Raw genomic sequence first — 6721 nt, forward strand, 5'->3', positions numbered from 1 at the left:
AGGTTAACAGGAAACAGTATATGGAAGGGGGAAAATTACAATTTAGGGAGTGACTATTTTGCTAGAATGAGAATTTTAACTATCTCTAATGACAAGTTATCCAATTACAGATCTTCCTCAACTTACAATGGGGTTATGTCCCAATAAACCCATCATATGTTGAAAATATCATAAATCGAAAATGCATTAATACACCTACTGAACATCATAACTTAGCCTACCCTAACTTAAATGTGGTCAGAACACATGTATTAGCCTAAAGTTCAGCAAAATCATCTAACACAGAGCCTATTTTATAATCAAGTGTTGAATATCTCATGTAATTTATTGAATACTATACTGAAAGTGAAAAAATGGTTCTATGGGTACAGAATGGTCATAAGTGTATCAGTTGTTTCCCGTCCTGATTATGTGGCTGACTGGGAGCAACAGCTAACCGCCCAGCATCAGGAAGGAAGATAGTACCACATATCCCTAGCCTGGGAAAGATGAAAATTCAAAATCTGAAGTACAGTTTCTACTGAATGCATGTCTTTCTCACCATCGTAAAAGTAGAAAAATTCTCAGTCAAACAATTGTAAGTTGAGGACCATCTGTACAACTAATAAGAAGAAAAGTTTGAAAACAAACTACACAGTGCCATAGCCAAGCGAGACTTTGTATAGCTTAAACCTGGTACCCAGCTTAGAAGCAGACTCTTCTCATATGGGAAGAGGCATGTCAAGGCCTTTATAAATACTGAATAACAAATATAAGCAGAGCTTTATCAAAACAAAACAATCAAATAGGACAATGATGCCAAATAAAGGAAGAAAGGGGAAAATAAGGTGAGCTTTTTTTTTAAAGACTTAACATTGAAGGAGTGGGAATCTATCATTCCATTCATGATGGTTCAAAGTTCTTAATGGTGCCAAAATTCTCATAATCCTCTGACTTTTCCCAGAAACTTATTATAAACTTTCTTATGGAGATAAGTGTACTGGATGGTTTCATTTTGTCTCTCCATCCACTCTCCATCCTTCCTGACCTGATCTGTGCCCCAGGAGGCTGACTTGTATGGACCACATCTCTAGATTTGCTTGCCCTCTGGTTTCCCGCTGCATCCCACCAATGAGAGGCTCCAACAGGACATCAGGAAATGGAAGGATGGTGAGGTTGAGTATTTATTCTTCTGCTTCCCTCCATGCCAGACTGCAGGTTAGCAGTGCCTGCGTTCCTCTGCTGAAGGCCACAGCTACTGTCAGCTGATCCTCTCCTGCAGCTGCAGCACAGCTGCCTTCCCTACTCCCTGGCCCTATAGACGGTCTAGCCAGGCCCCTCTTACCGGTTCAACCCTACCTACACCTTTAGAGATAGTTCATTCCTTAAATTCTCCTCAGTTGCTCCTTCCAAGTGAGCCCTCTGTTTCAGGGATACTGAGTGATAAAATAATGAAGAAATGACTCACTCACTGAAAAACTAGCCCTGCTAATCCAGTGGATAATAAGCCATTCTCGATTTTGAAATTCTCTCCTTTCTACAAATTCATATTCTCTTTAGAAACCTGCACCAAGGCTTGTCGCTAACATAAACCATTTCTAAACCAGCTGCATGGTTCTACTTCCTAGAAACACTGGCCATCACTTTCCAGTCCTGTTCATTACCCCACTTTTCTACTTTTGGTGTATTTATAAGCCATTTCTAAATTTACTGATGCTTGCTGTAGACTTTTTTTTTTAGGGGTTTTAGTATCTCCAGTGTGGAGATGACTTTTTAAAATCTACTTTCTGTACAAATTCCGTGACCATATCTAGTATTATATGCTTCTTAAGCAAGAGATATGCAATATTTGTTATTCCAGGAAGCCAATACCTCACTCTCTTAGGGTTTGAATTGGGAAGCAAGGTGGAATATAGATAATTTTCCTCAAAATATATCCCCCTACACTTTCACTACTAGCAACATATTTACAAATCAGATAGTTCCTCCTCATCTCCAGCACCTCGTAATGCTAGAGGGGCCCAGGACTTCATCTCTTGTCTACATACACTCTTCCCCTGGTAGCTCTCATCTAGTCCCATGACTTTATAGGCCCAATGAACATTTCTACTTCTAAGCCTAATAGGCATTTTAATCTTAAATGTTTCCAATCCAAACTTCTGATCTCCATATTTACCTCCATTCCAAATGTGTTCATGTTGCAGTTTTTCCCTCTCAGTGACTAGCAACTAGCCCCAGTTTCTTGGGCCAAAAATTTTGGAGTCACCTTTTACTTATCTTTCTTTCCCCACTCCCTACAATAATCCTTCAAGAAGTCATATCAACCCTATATGCAAAAATACATCCAGATTCTAATTACTTCTCACTGCCTCCTCTGCCACCTACCACTCTGGTCCAGGCCCCTGCAATTCACTGTAACAGCCTCCTCACTGGTCTCCCCTGCCTCTGACCTAGTCCTTCTAATAGTCTTTTCTCAACAGAGCAGCCTGAGTGCTTTCTTTTAAAATATTAGATCATGCCATTTTTCTGTTCAAACCTCTCTACTGGATCCACTTTCACTCAGAGTGATACCAAAAGTCCTTACATATAGCCTAGAAGGTTCCTCATGATATAGCCTCTGCTATCTGACCACATCTCCTACTTCACTCTAGACACACTGACCTCCTTGCCTCAGGGTAATGTACCTACCATCCCCTTATGGACCTTAAACGATAGACCGCCAGTTATTTCTCCAGCAAAAATGGGTTTATTCAGGATCAACAAAGAATAGCAATTCAGGGTCTGCAACTGTGGTGAGCCACATGCAAGTTCCCCCAAGAAGGAGAGAAGAATTATTTTATAGGAGGGAAAAGGAAGTTGGGAGGGCTATAGTAAACAAAGAGTCCATTGGAGGAATTGAGATTTTGAAGTTATAGTGGCTTTTCATTGAATGAGTTGTGACAGTCTTTCCTTGGCTGAGCTCTTGCCAGGCTAAAGGAAGTTTTCCTCTTCCTGTTGGGCTCTGCTATCATGGTAGGGCATGAGAGCAGCCCCTTGACATTTAAAATAGAAAACTGAAGAGGGAAGAGATATGGGAACATATGTATATGTATATCTGATTCACTTTGTTATAAAGCAGAAACTAACACACCATTATAAAGCAATTATACCCCAATAAAGATGTTAAAAAAATATAAAAATAAATAAATAAACAATAAATAAATAAATAAATAATAAATAAATTGAATAAAATAGAAAACTGTGTTTTAATTGAGCTTACTGTTTATTAACTTTTACACCCTCTTCCCCTAGGTAGATACACAGCTTACTCTCTAACCTCTTTTAAGTCTCCACTCAAGCATTACCTGCTCAGGACACAACCCCCTTTCCAATGCAGTTATCATCATTTGACATATATTTTGCATGTTTATTTTGTTTATTGTCTGTCTTCCCCATAAGAATGCAAAATCTTGTATAAATTTAATATTTGTTAAATATTCACCACATATTCCCACCTTTTAAACCTGTGCCTGGCATAAAGACAGTGTACAACAAATATTTGATGAATGAATGAAATTATATATACATATATTTATTTTTTAAACATAAATCCTTTCACAAAAATAAATAAGCATTAGAATACCTCAAATAAATTTTAAGAAATCTCATGTGTACAACGTGTTACTCATGTGTTAGGCTCTGGGTAGTACTTTACAAGTGTGATGTCAGTGAATTTTCATAGCAGATCCTATGTGCAATCACATAAGACCTGTGGTCTTATGGTAATAAGACCAATTCTTATTACAACCAACTTACATGTGACATGTAATATAACTAGTTTAAGAAGTGAAAAATCAGTACATGGGGAATACACGTTCAGACCCTGACATGTCTGACTCCAGAGGCCATTCTCTTCCTAATATGTCTAAAACATGCCTCTTTAAACTTAGAAAGAAAGTTACCACCAGCAACAGCAACAAAAAAGATTAAACCAAACCTTAATTTTAAAAGGGGCAACTAAATGCCTGACTAGGATTCCAAGTGTGTGAAAATTATAAATCCCAGCTTTTCAAAGGAAAAACATTGAGTAGGTCAGGCAAAAGGCTGACCAGAGATTAGAAAGGCAGAACTGCACACTCAAACAAATGAAGAGATTACAGTTAGAGAAACTTCTCTGAAAACTCCATCTTCTCTTCCCTGTTGTGGTCATTACCGAAGCAGCAACAGCCAAAATGAAGTTCAATCCCTTTGTGACTTGTGACCAGAGGAAGAACCATAAAAGCATTTCAACTCACTTTCCCACTTTCGCAGGAAGATTATGTCTTTCCCTCTTTCCAAAGAGCTGAGACAGAAGTACAATGTCCAACCCATGTCCATCTGAAAGGATGATGACGTTCAGGTTGTGTGAGGACACTACAAAGGTCAGCAAATTGGCAAAGCAGTTCAAGTTTACAGGAAGAAATGTATCATCTACACTGAACGTGTGCAGCAGGAGAAGCCAGTGGCACAACTGTCCGTGTGGGCATTCAACCCAGCAAGGTGATTATCAACAGGCTAAAAGTGAACAAAGGTTGCAAAAAGATCTCTGGATGAAAAGCCAAATCTTGCCAAGTAGGAGAGGAAAAGGGCTTAAAAAGGGAAGAAACAATTGAGAAGATGTGGGAATAAAGTAATTTATATACAATACCTGCTAAAATGAAAAAAAAAAAACCAACAACTCCCTAACCCTACCAGCTGCCCCATACTCCCACTGTGCAAAAGGATGAGAAATTGTTTCAAGTTCTTGCTTGTTGATTTGCTATCAGTTTGGGCCAAAAGACTGAGATAATCAAAGACTTCCAGGAATAAAATTAGGGACCTTTTTATTAAAGTGTTCTCTTAAAGTGTTTTGGTCAATCATAAAATAGTAGAGAAGGCCTTCCTTTGCCCTTTTGCTGGCCATGTGAAGAAACATGGGCTTATCTCTACCTCTGCCCTTCTCCAAGTCTTATTCTTTTCTCTGAAACATGCACTATGTTTGAAAACCACTATGTTTTAAAAATAATCCAGAAAAAAGACAAAGAGAGGGTAAAAGTCATAGCACACCCCAGAGACAAGGAAATGTTCTTGAGAAGCATTTGCACATAGGTACCTGAAACTTTTCAAAACCACATCAATAAAAGAAAAGGTTACATGAATGACTATTGAATATTGAAACTTAAGTATATTAGCAAATCAAATGGCCTGTGAAATAAGTGAAAACATTTTCTAACATCCCGTATGGTCTCTACATAAACAGGTTCTAAAAGGACATTTATATAAGTAATTCACACTTGAAACCAAAAGAAGCCCCCTATTTTTTTTTTAACATCTTTATTGGAGTATAATTGCTTTCCAATGGTGTGTTAGTTTCTGCTTTATAACAAAGTGAATCAGTTATACATATGCATATGTTACCATATCTCTTCCCTCTTGGGTCTCCCTCCCTCCCACCCTCCCTATCCCACCCCTCTAGGTGGTCACAGAGCACCGAGCTGGTCTCCCTGTGCTATGCGGCTGCTTCCCACTAGCTATCTATTTTACGTTTGGTAGTGTATATATGTCCATGCCACTCTCTCACTTTGTCACAGCTTACCCTTCCTCCTCCCCATATTCTCAAGTCCATTTTCTAGTAAGTCTGTGTCTTTATTCCCATCTTACCCCTAGGTTCTTCATGACTTTTTTTTTTTTCTTAGATTCCATATATACGTGTTAGCATACAGTTTTTATTTTTCTCTTTCTGACTTACTTCACTCTGTATGACAGACTCTAGGTCCATCCACCTCACTACAAAGAACTCAATTTTGCTTCTTTCTATGGCTGAGTAATATTCCATTGTATATATGTGCCACATCTTCTTTATCCATTCATCCGATGATGGACACTTAGGTTGCTTCCTTGTCCTGGGTATTGTAAATAGAGCTGCAAAGAACATTTTTGTACATGACTCTTTTTGAATTATGATTTTCTCAGGGTATATGCCCAGTAGTGGGATTGCTGGGTCATATGGTAGTTCTATTTGTAGTTTTTTAAGGAACCTCCATACTGTTCTCCATAGTGGCTGTATCAATTTACATTCCCACCAGCAGTGCAAGAGTGTTCCCTTTTCTGCACACCCTCTCCAGCATTTATTGTTTCTAGATTTTTTGATGATGGCCATTCTGACCGGTGTGAGATGATATCTCATTGTAGTTTTGATTTGCATGATGAGAATATTCCAAGTGCCAGCATCTCTCAGTGCACACAGAATAGTGACTTAAGATGTCAGTTCTTCATGTTATTTGTTCTGAAGTTTCACTGGTTTTATTTTAGAAGTAATGTCTCAGAGAAAACTGAAATTTATATAAAACTTATTTAGGATTTTAAAAGCATTTTATATCTTGGCTTTATTTTTAGAGAATTTTGTAGATGAGAGGTAAAATATTGAGATTCAACCAAAGCAGAAACAAGGCAATAAAGTTGAATTTACTAGACCAAATCAGGATTTCAGTGCCAACAGGTACAAATCTACACATTCACAATCTTTGGTTCCTCTATTGCACGTCTTTTATATTCATTGACACACAGCCCAGTATGACTGTGTACATTTTTTCTAATATGGACAACTTGTGATGTACCTCAAATGAGAAGATTCTTCAACACACCAAATTTCATGTTATTATGGCTAGCTCAGTACTAAGACTTGGGTGACAGCTGCAGCTCTCCAGAAACTAGCACTAAAAGGTGCTAATATCCTAGCAAGCAC

General features: G+C 38.2%; 1 pseudogene; it reads left to right on the forward strand.

The window, feature by feature from the left end:
- The first annotated feature begins 4190 nt into the window (after positions 1–4190).
- On the forward strand, positions 4191–4626 carry LOC101284486 (60S ribosomal protein L26-like; annotated as a pseudogene).
- The last annotated feature ends 2095 nt before the right edge of the window (positions 4627–6721 follow it).

The sequence above is a fragment of the Orcinus orca genome, chromosome 7 (genome assembly GCF_937001465.1).
Source record: "Orcinus orca chromosome 7, mOrcOrc1.1, whole genome shotgun sequence".
Lineage (NCBI taxonomy): Eukaryota > Metazoa > Chordata > Mammalia > Artiodactyla > Delphinidae > Orcinus > Orcinus orca.